The sequence below is a fragment of the Larimichthys crocea genome, chromosome VI (assembly GCF_000972845.2).
Source record: "Larimichthys crocea isolate SSNF chromosome VI, L_crocea_2.0, whole genome shotgun sequence".
In the NCBI taxonomy this organism is placed as follows: domain Eukaryota; kingdom Metazoa; phylum Chordata; class Actinopteri; family Sciaenidae; genus Larimichthys; species Larimichthys crocea.
The window spans coordinates 6,017,842-6,029,000 of NC_040016.1; the positions used below are offsets into that span (position 1 = coordinate 6,017,842).

At 46.0% G+C, this 11,159-nt stretch overlaps 4 non-coding genes across 4 annotated transcripts; all 4 read left to right on the forward strand.

The window, feature by feature from the left end:
* The first annotated feature begins 952 nt into the window (after positions 1-952).
* On the forward strand, positions 953-1,025 carry trnaf-gaa (transfer RNA phenylalanine (anticodon GAA)). The gene has a single exon. It is a non-coding gene; the product is annotated as a tRNA-Phe (tRNA).
* A 1,873-nt stretch (positions 1,026-2,898) lies between these two features.
* trnak-uuu (transfer RNA lysine (anticodon UUU)) lies at positions 2,899-2,971 on the forward strand. Its single transcript has one exon. It is a non-coding gene; the product is annotated as a tRNA-Lys (tRNA).
* A 267-nt stretch (positions 2,972-3,238) lies between these two features.
* Positions 3,239-3,311, forward strand: trnaf-gaa (transfer RNA phenylalanine (anticodon GAA)). Its single transcript has one exon. It is a non-coding gene; the product is annotated as a tRNA-Phe (tRNA).
* A 523-nt stretch (positions 3,312-3,834) lies between these two features.
* trnak-uuu (transfer RNA lysine (anticodon UUU)) lies at positions 3,835-3,905 on the forward strand. Its single transcript has one exon. It is a non-coding gene; the product is annotated as a tRNA-Lys (tRNA).
* The last annotated feature ends 7,254 nt before the right edge of the window (positions 3,906-11,159 follow it).

Below are 11,159 nucleotides of genomic sequence, written 5' to 3' on the forward strand. Positions count from 1 at the left end.
TCAGCCAATCACGGTGGCTCTTCTCCAAAATTCATCCCGCTGGACTTCAGGGGCCTCATGTACAAAGCATGCGTACGCACAAAAAAGGGGCGTACGTCCTTTTCCACGCTCACGTTCAAATGTATCAAACGTGAAACAATCGTAGAAATGTGCGTGCCCCACGCCAATTTCATAGCTGTCGTACGCACGTTTCTACAGCTATTGTTCCTTTGGCGAAACTTAGAGGTGACGCTGGGAAACTGTTAATAATGTGAAAACAAGTAGTCATCAGAGTGATGTGCACATCAGAGACACACTTATGAACTATTAACACACGCAGGTGTTTGCAATTATATAAGTTGAAACAATTGATACTGTGCATTGTTGTGCATTGCTTTACGGATCTTTGCGTGCTTTACGGTAACGTATTGTGTCACTTCCGGTATCTGTGTTGTTGCCACGGTGCTCTCTGCTCTGCTCACCTGAACAGATTTCCGTATATTTCTCACATCAGCGACTATCTACTTATCTCTGCACTACTCTCTGACTTGTTCTGTCTGTGCATAAACAGCTCTCTGAACTCTAGTAACTACAATCTGATAGTTTCTCCAGTTTCTGTTAGCCACACTAACTAGCCTAGCTATAGCAATGGCGTCCCTCTCCTCTCCTCTCTCCTCTCCTGCTCTCTCCTGTCCTGTGTGCCACATGTTCAGTTACTCCTCGTCCTCCTTTAGTGATAACGGTACTTGTAATAAATGTAGTTTATTTGTAGCTTTGGGGGCGAGGGTCAGTGAGTTAGAGGCACGGTACCGCACCACCGAACAGTCAGTAGCTCAGATAGTTAGCCAGTCCCCTGTAGCCGGTGAGTTGGTCGGTGCAAAGGCAAGGAAGACTTTTTTAACGTGAGTAGTGTTAGTGTCGGGTCTCCTCAGTGGTGTGGCGATGGTGAAAAGTGCCGATTTTGCCCGGTGGGGCCGAAATAGCTCAGCTGGGAGAGCGTTAGACTGAAGATCTAAAGGTCCCTGGTTCAATCCCGGGTTTCGGCAATAACCAACGCTGTCTGGACTGTGGAGCCGCCAGCTTGTGTCAGGTAGGCAGAAAGTCATGTGGCGCTCACCTAGTGCAACCTCTGAATGGCCACAATGAGGAAAAACTTGCATTGTGTAGGCCTCTTCATCTTGTGCTACAGCACTTTATACGAAAGCATGGCATTTTGGAACCACAGTCTGATGGGGGTTGACGGGCTGGTTACCACATTGTTAAAAAGTGTCACTCGAGCCACACTGCAACTGGCCCAGATGGTTGCTTTTAAAAGACTTTGAAGTACGAGAGAGATATAACCAGCCACAAGAGCAATATGGGATGCTGGCTCAACTCGTCCACTGGGTTGATGACAGATTTTAGCAAAAACAAATTGCGTTCTCTTTGTGAAGCGACCACAATACGGGATCCTGAGTCTGCTTGTCACAGGAAGACATGAAGCCTTATGTAAATGGTTGCGCTTTTACCTTTGCAGCTGCTTTTGTTTTGGAAAAAATCTCTAGTTGTCTGCTCCAGAGCCTGGATAGCTTAGACGGTAGAGCATCAGAGACTTTTAATCTGTCAGACTTTCACGCTTTCACGCTGACTTTCACGCTGTCTGGACTGTGGAGCCGCCACGCTTGTGTCAGGTACTGCAGAACAGTCATGTGGCGCTCACCGTAGTGCAACCTCTGAATGGCCACAATGGCCAAATGAGGAAAAACTTGCATTGTGTAGGCCTCTTCATCTTGTGCTACAGCAACTTTATACAGAAAGCATGGCATTTTGGGAACCCAAGTCGATGGGGTTTGACTGGTTGGTTACTCACCATTGTTAAAAAGTGTCATCTGAGCCACATGCAACTGGCCCAGATGGTTGCTTTTAAAAGACTTTGAAGTACGAGAGAGATATAACCAGCCACAAGAGCAATATGGGATGCTGGCTCAACTCGTCCACTGGGTTGATGACAGATTTTAGCAAAAACAAATTGCGTTCTCTTTGTGAAGCGACCACAATACGGGATCCTGAGTCTGCTTGTCACAGGAAGACATGAAGCCTTATGTAAATGGTTGCGCTTTTACCTTTGCAGCTGCTTTTGTTTTGGAAAAAATCTCTAGTTGTCTGCTCCAGAGCCTGGATAGCTCAGACGGTAGAGCATCAGACTTTTAATCTGTCAGACTTTCACGCTTTCACGCTGACTTTCACGCTGTCTGGACTGTGGAGCCGCCACGCTTGTGTCAGGTACTGCAGAACAGTCATGTGGCGCTCACCGTAGTGCAACCTCTGAATGGCCACAATGGCCAAATGAGGAAAAACTTGCATTGTGTAGGCCTCTTCATCTTGTGCTACAGCAACTTTATACAGAAAGCATGGCATTTTGGGAACCACAGTCTGATGGGGGTTGACTGGCTGGTTACTCACCATTGTTAAAAAGTGTCATCTGAGCCACACTGCAACTGGCCCAGATGGTTGCTTTAAAAGACTTTGAAGTACGAGAGAGATATAACCAGCCACAAGAGCAATATGGGATGCTGGCTCAACTCGTCCACTGGGTTGATGACAGATTTTAGCAAAAACAAATTGCGTTCTCTTTGTGAAGCGACCACAATACAGGATCCTGAGTCTGCTTGTCACAGGAAGACATGAAGCCTTATGTAAATGGTTGCGCTTTTACCTTTGCAGCTGCTTTTGTTTTGGAAAAAATCTCTAGTTGTCTTATCCAGAGCCTGGATAGCTCAACTCGATGGCAAAAACAATTGCTTCTCTTTGTGAACGACCACAATACAGGATCCTGAGTCTGCTTGTCACAGGAAGACATGAAGCCTTATGTAAATGGTTGCGCTTTTACCTTTGCAGCTGCTTTTGTTTTGGAAAAAATCTCTAGTTGTTTGATCCAGAGCCTGGATAGCTCAGACGGTAGAGCATCAGACTTTTAATCTGAGGGTCCAGGGTTCAAGTCCCTGTTCAGGCGCAAGGTGTAATCTTTGCCCGTCTCTGGGGCTACTCAAGCCACAACCAAATTGCTTCTCATTAACAGTGCATCCATGAATGTCTGCTGACGTTTGTACACTATACACTCCAGGTGAACTGGCACGAAATGGTGCTTTTCAAACCTTATACCAAGGATTTGTTCTTGCAAATGCAAGGAAGACTTTTTTTTTAACGTGAGTAGTGTCAGTGTCGGGTCTCCTCAGTGGTGTGGTGAATGGTGAAAAGTGCCGATTTTGCCCAGGTGTGGGCCGAAATAGCTCAGCTGGGAGAGCGTTAGACTGAAGATCTAAAGGTCCCTGGTTCAATCCTGGGTTTCGGCAATAACCAACGCTGTCTGGACTGTGGAGCCGCCACGCTTGTGTCGGTACTGCAGAACAGTCATGTGGCGCTCACGTAGTGCAACCTCTGAATGGCCACAATGGCCAATGAGGAAAAAACTTGCATTGTGTAGGCCTCTTCTCTTGTGCTACAGCCACTTTATACAGAAAGCATGGCATGTTGGGACCACCAGTCTGATGGGGGTTGGACTGGCTGGTTACTCACCATTGTTAAAAAGTGTCATCTGAGCCACACTGCAACTGGCCCAGATGGTTGCTTTTAAAAGACTTTGAAGTACGAGAGAGATATAACCAGCCACAAGAGCAATATGGGATGCTGGCTCAACTCGTCCACTGGGTTGATGACAGATTTTAGCAAAAACAAATTGCGTTCACTTTGTGAAGCAACCACAATACAGGATCCTGAGTCTGTTGTCACAGGAGACTGAAGCCTTATGTAAATGGTTGCGCTTTTACCTTTGCAGCTGCTTTTGTTTGGAAAAAATCTCTAGTTGTCTTATCCAGAGCCTGGATAGCTCAGATGGTAGAGCATCAGACTTTTAATCTGAGGGTCCATGGTTCGTCCCTGTTCAGGCGCAAGCTGTAATCTTTGCCCGTCTCTGGGGCTACTCAAGCCACAACCAAATTGCTTCTCATTAACAGTGCATCCATGAATGTCTGCTGCACTTTTTACCCTATACACTCCAGGGTGAACTGGCACGAAAATGGGTGCTTTTCAAACCTTATACCAAGGATTTGTTCTTGCAAATGCAAGGAAGACTTTTTTTTAACGTGAGTAGTGTCAGTGTCGGTCTCCTCAGTGTGTGGTTGAATGGTGAAAAGTGCCGATTCTGCCCAGGGTGCTGCTGAAATAGCTCAGCTGGAGAGCGTTAGACTGAGATCTAAAGGTCCCTGGTTCAATCCCGGGTTTTCGGCAATAACCAACGCTGTCTGGACTGTGGAGCCGCCACGCTTGTGTCCGGTACTGCAGAACCGTCATGTGGCGCTCACCGTAGTGCAACCTCTGATGGCACAAATGGCCAAATGAGGAAAAACTTGCATTGTGTAGGCCTCTTATCTGTGCTACAGCAACTTTATCAGAAAGCCTGGCATTTTGGGAACCACAGTCTGATGGGGGTTGACTGGCTGGTTACTCACCCTTGTTTTAAAAAGTGTCATCTGGCCACACTGCAACTGGCCCAGATGGTTGCTTTTAAAGACTTTGAAGTACGAGAGAGATATAACCGCCACAAGAGCATATGGTGCTGGCTCAACTCGTCCACGGGTTATGACAGATTTAGCAAAAAACAATTGCGTTCTCTTTGTGAAGCGACCAAATACGGATCCTGAGTCTGCTGTCACAGGAAGCATGAAGCCTTATGTAAATGGTTTGCGCTTCCCTTTGCAGCTGCTTTTGTTTTGGAAAAAATCTCTAGTTGTTTGGTCCAGAGCCTGGATAGCTCAGACGGTAGGTTACTCACCATTGTTAAAAAGTGTCATCTGAGCCACACTGCAACTGGCCCAGATGGTTGCTTTTAAAAGACTTTGAAGTACGAGAGAGATATAACCAGCCACAAGAGCAATATGGGATGCTGGGGCTACTCAAGCCACAACCAAATTGCTTCTCATTAACAGTGCATCCATCAATGTCTGCTGCACTTTGTACACTATACACTCCAGGTGAACTGGCAGGAAAAGGGGTGCTTTTCAAACCTTATACCAAGGATTTGTTCTTGCAAATGCCAAGGAAGACTTTTTTTAAGTGGTAGTGTTAGTGTCGGGTCTCCTTCAGTGGTGTGGTGATTGGTGAAAAGTGCCGATTTTGCCCTGGTGTGGGCCGAAATAGCTCAGCTGGGAGAGCGTTATACTGAAGATCTTAAAGGTCCTGGTTCAATCCGGGTTTCGGCAATAACCAACGCTGTCTGGACTGTGGAGCCGCCATGCTTGTGTCAGGTACTGCAGAATAGTGATGTGGCGCTCACCATAGTGCAACCTCTGAATGGCCAAATGAGGAAAACCTTGCATTGTGTAGGCCTCTTCATCTTGTGCTACAGCAACTTTATAAGGCACGAAAGCATGGCATTTTGGGAACCACAGTCTGATGGGGGTTGACTGGCTGGTTACTCACCATTGTTAAAAAGTGTCCATCTGAGCCACACTGCAAACTGGCCCAGATGGTTTGCTTTTAAAAAGAGCTTGAAGTACGAGAGGATATAACCAGCCACAAGAGCAATATGGAGCTGGCTCAAACTCGTCCACTGGGTTGATGACAGAATTTTAGCAAAAACAAATTGCGTTCTTTGTGAAGCGACCACAATTACGGGATCCTGAGTCTGTTGTCCACAGGAAGACATGAAGCCTTATGTAAATGGTTGCGCTTTTCCTTTTGCAGCTGCTTTTGTTTTGAAAACATCTCGTTGTCTTCTCCAGAGCCTGATAGCTTAGACGGTAAGGCATCAGACTTTTCATCTGTCAGCACTTTCCCGCTTTCACGCTGACTTGCACGCTGTCCTGGATTGGAGCCGCCCCGCTTGTGTCAGGTACTGCAGAACAGTCATGTGGCACTCCCCGTTAGTGCAACCTCTGAATGGCCACAATGGCCAATGAGGAAAAACTTGCATTGTGTAGCCCTTCATCTTGTGCTACAGCAACTTTATACAGAAAGCATGGTATTTTGGGAACCACAGTCTGATTGGGGTTGACTGGTTGGTTACTCACCATTGTTAAAAAGTGTCATCTGAGCCACACTGCAACTGGCCCAGATGGTTGCTTTTAAAAGACTTTGAAGTATGGAGAGATATAACCAGCCACAAGAGCAATATGGGATGCTGGCTCAACTCGTCCACTGGTTGATGACAGATTTAGCAAAACAAATTGCTTCTCTTTGTGAACGCGACCACAAACGGGATCCTGAGTCTGCTTGTCACCGGAAAGCATGAAGTCTTATGTAAATGGTTGCGCTTTTACCTTTGCAGCTGCTTTTGTTTTGGAAAAATCTCTAGTTGTCTGCTCCAGAGCCTGGATAGCTCAGACGGTAGAGCATCAGACTTTTAATCTGTCAGACTTTCACGCTTTCACGCTGACTTTCACGCTGTCTGGACTGTGGAGCCGCCACGCTTGTGTCAGGTACTGCAGAACAGTCATGTGGCGCTCACCGTAGTGCAACCTCTGAATGGCCACAATGGCCAAATGAGGAAAAAACTTGCCTTGTGTAGGCCTCTTCATCTTGTGCTACAGCAACTTTATACAGAAAGCATGGCATTTTGGGAACCACAGTCTGATGGGGTTGACTGGCTGGTTACTCACCATTGTTAAAAGTGTCATCTAGCCACATGCAACTGGCCCAGATGGTTGCTTTAAAGACTTTGAAGTAGAGAGAGATAACCAGCCACAAGGCATATGGGATGCTGGCTCAACTCGTACACTGGGTTGATGACAGATTTTAGCAAAATCAAATTGCGTTCTCTTTGTGAAGCGACCACAATACGGGATCCTGAGTCTGCTTGTCACAGGAAGACATGAAGCCTTATGTAAATGGTTGCGCTTTTACCTTTGCAGCTGCTTTTGTTTTGGAAAACACTCTCTTTGTCTGCTCCAGAGCCTGGATGCTTAGACGGTTAGAGCATCAGACTTTTAATCTGTCAGACTTTCACGCTTTCACGCTGATTGCACGCTGTTCTGGACTGTGGAGCCGCCACGCTTGTGTCAGGTACTGCAGAACAGTCATGTGGCGCTCCCCGTAGTGCAACCTCTGAATGGCCACAATGGCCAAATGAGGAAAAACTTGCATTGTGTAGGCCTCTTCATCTTGTGCTACAGCAACTTTATACAGAAAGCATGGTATTTTGGGAACCACAGTCTGATTGGGGTTGACTGGTTGGTTACTCACCATTGTTAAAAAGTGTCATCTGAGCCACACTGCAACTGGCCCAGATGGTTGCTTTTAAAAGACTTTGAAGTATGGAGAGATATAACCAGCCACCAGAGCAATATGGGTGCTGGCTCAACTCGTCCACTGGGTTGATGACAGATTTTAGCAAAAAACAAATTGCGTTCTCTTTGTGAAGCGACCACAATACGGGATCCTGAGTCTGCTTGTCACAGGAAGACATGAAGCCTTATGTAAATGGTTGCGCTTTTACCTTTGCAGCTGCTTTTGTTTTGGAAAAAATCTCTAGTTGTCTGCTCCAGAGCCTGGATAGCTCAGACGGTAGAGCATCAGACTTTTAATCTGTCAGACTTTCACGCTTTCACGCTGACTTTCACGCTGTCTGGACTGTGAGCGCGCCACGCTTGTGTCAGGTACTGCAGAACAGTCATGTGGCGCTCACCGTAGTGCAACCTCTGAATGCCACAATGGCCAAATGAGGAAAAACTTGCATTGTGTAGTCCTCTTCATCTTGTGCTACAGCAACTTTATACAGAAAGCATGGCATTTTGGGAACTACAGTCTGATGGGGTTGACTGGCTGGTTACTCACCATTGTTAAAAAGTGTCATCTGAGCCACACTGCAACTGGCCCAGGATGTGCTTTTAAAAGACTTTGAAGTACGAGAGAGATATAACCAGCCACAAGAGCAATATGGGATGCTGGCTCAACTCGTCACTGGGTTGATGACAGTTTTAGCAAAAAACAAATTGCGTTCTCTTTGTGAAGCGACACCACATACGGGATCCTGAGTCTGCTTGTCCACAGGAAGACATGAGCCTTATGTAATTGTTGCGCTTTTACCTTTGCAGCTGCTTTTGTTTTGGAAAAAATCTCTAGTTGTCTGATCCAGAGCCTGGATAGCTCAGACGGTAGAGCATCAGACTTTTAATCTGTCAGACTTTCACGCTTTCACGCTGACTTTCACGCTGTCTGGACTGTGGAGCCGCCACGCTTGTGTCAGGTACTGCAGAACAGTCATGTGGCGCTCACCGTAGTGCAACCTCTGATGGCCACATGGCCAAATGAAGAAAAACTTGCATTGTGTAGGCCTCTTCATTTTGTGCTACAGCAACTTTATACAGAAAAGCATGGTTTTGGGAACACCAGTCTGATGGGGGTTGACTGGCTGGTTACTCACCATTGTTAAAAAGTGTCACTCTGAGCCACCCCTGACACTGGCCCAGTGGTTGCTTTTAAAGACTTTGAAGTACGAGAGAGATATAACCAGCCACAAGAGCAATATGGGATGCTGGCTCAACTCGTCCACTGGGTTGATGACAGATTTTAGCAAAAACAAATTGCGTTCTCTTTGTGTGAAGCGGACCACATACGATCCTGAGTCTGCTTGTCACAGGAAGACATGAAGCCTTATGTAAATGGTTGCGCTTTTACCTTTGCAGCTGCTTTTGTTTTGGAAAAAAATCTCTAGTTGTCTGCTCCAGAGTGGATAGCTCAGACGGTAGCGGGCATTCAGACTTTTCATCTGCGGTCGAGGTGTTACGGTTCCCTGTTCAGGCGGCAAATGTAATCTTTGCCCGTCCCTGGGCTACCTCAAGCCACAACCAAATGGCCTTCTCTACAGTGCATCCATCCTGTCTGCTGCACTTTGTAACACTGTACACTATACACTCCCAGGTGAACTGGCCAGGAAAATGGTTGCTTTTGAAAACCTATACCAAGGATTTGTTCTTGCAAATGCAAGGAAAGACTTTTTTTTTTTACGTGAGTAGTCTCAGTGTCGGGTCCCTCAGTGGTGTGGTGATTGGTGTGAAAAAGAGCCGATTTTGCCCTCTTTTTTTCTGTTTTGTGTTTGGCGAAAATGCTCGTGGGAGAGGTTATACTAAGATCTAAAGGTCCCTGGTTCAATCCCAGGTTTCGGCAATAACCACGCTTGTTCTGGGACTGTGGAAGCCGCCCGCTTGTGTCAGGTACTGCAGAACAGTCATGTGGCGCTCACCATAGTGCAACCTCTGGCCACATGGCCAAATGGAAGAAAATTTGCATTGTGTAGGCCTCTTCATCTTGTGCTACAGCAACTTTATACAGAAGCATGGCATTTTGGGAAACCACAGTCTTTGATGGGTTTGACTGGGCTGGTTACTCACCATTGTTAAAAGTGTCATCTGAGCCACACTGCAACTGGCCCAGATGGTTGCTTTTTAAAGACTTGAATACGAGAGAGATATAACCAGCCACAAGAGCAATATGGGATGCTGGCTCAACTCGTCCACTGCGTTGATGACAGATGTTTAGCAAAACACAATTGCGTTCTCTTTGTGAAGTGACCACAATACGGGATCCTGAGTCTGCTTGTCACAGGAAGACATGAAGCCTTATGTAAATGGTTGCGCTTTTACCTTTGCAGCTGCTTTTGTTTTGGAAAAAATCTCTAGTTGTCTGCTCCAGAGCCTGGATAGCTTAGACGGTAGAGCATCAGACTTTTATCTGTCAGACTTTCACGCTTTCACGCTGACTTTCACGTGTCTGGACGTGGAGCCGCCACGCTTGTGTCAGGTACTGCAGAACAGTCATGTGGCGCTCACCGTATTAGTGCAACCTCTGAATGGCCCACAATGGCCAATGAAGAAAAACTTGCATTGTGTAGGCCTCTTCATCTTGTGCTAACAGCAACTTTATACAGAAGCATGGCATTTTGGGAACCACAGTCTGATGGGGGTTGACTGGCTGGTTACTCACCATTGTTAAAAAGTGTCATCTGAGCCACACTGCAACTGGCCCAGATGGTGCTTTTAAAAGACTTTGAAGTCGAGAGAGTATAACCAGCCCACAAGAGCAATATGGGATGTGGCTCAACTCGTCCACGGGGTTGATGACAGATTTTAGCAAAACAAATTGCGTTCTCTTTTGTGAAGCAACCACCATACAGGATCCGGAGTCTGCTTGTCACAGGAAGACATGAAGCCTTATGTTAAATGGTTGCCTTTTACCTTGCAGCTGCTTTTGTTTTGGAAAAAATCTCTAGTTGTCTATCCAGAGCCTGGATTAGCTCAACTCGATGGCAAAAACACAATTGCGTTCTCTTTGTGAGCACGACCACAATCAGGATCCTGAGTCTGCTTGTCACAGGAGACATGAACCTTATGTAAATGGTTGCGCTTTCACCTTTGCAGCTGCTTTTGTTTTGGAAAAATCTCTGTTTGATCCAGAGCCTGGATAGCGGTAGCGGAGGACCGAGCGTCTGTATAATTTCTCCCAATCACGTTGCCCAATTTCCATCTTTCTCCATCTTTGCCGTCCGCAATCACGATGGCTCTCGTCCAAAATTGCTGGGACGGACCAATCGCGGCCCACCATTTCCATCTTTGCTTCAGCCAATCACGGTGGCTCTTCTCCAAAATTCATCCGCTTGACTTCAGGTGTCTTTTCCTACGAAAGGTAATTCTATCGCTAATAATATCATTGTATTTTGTCAACTTTCTAGCTTGGTCGGTGTAATATTCATCATAGAGAAAAAAAAAATACGATAACAGAAACGACTGCCGTTGCCGCAAAAAGGAAACACTCGTTATGATCTTGTATTAAGTCAACTAGGTCGCTAGGCAGATATTAAGCTAGGCGATATTAATGCTATATTAAAGAGGGAAATTACTAACTACGTATCGCATCGCCATTGACGTAAGTGTTTCTGTGTTCAAACATGGATTTCAGAGCCAGTTTGTTTGACCTTTTTAGTATTGTTTCCACCATCTTTACATCTGTCACAGTAACCGTTATGACATTTATTTTAAACTTTTTGACTTTTTCTATGGCGCCACTGTCTCCCGCCTTATCACTGTACTGCTTATCAGTATGACATCGGTATAACGTCAAAGTATGTTCTTATGCACTTTTAGCATAACGTATGAATTAAATCTGTGGTAGTATTCACTTCTGTTGTAACCAAAGTCTTTAATATGCAC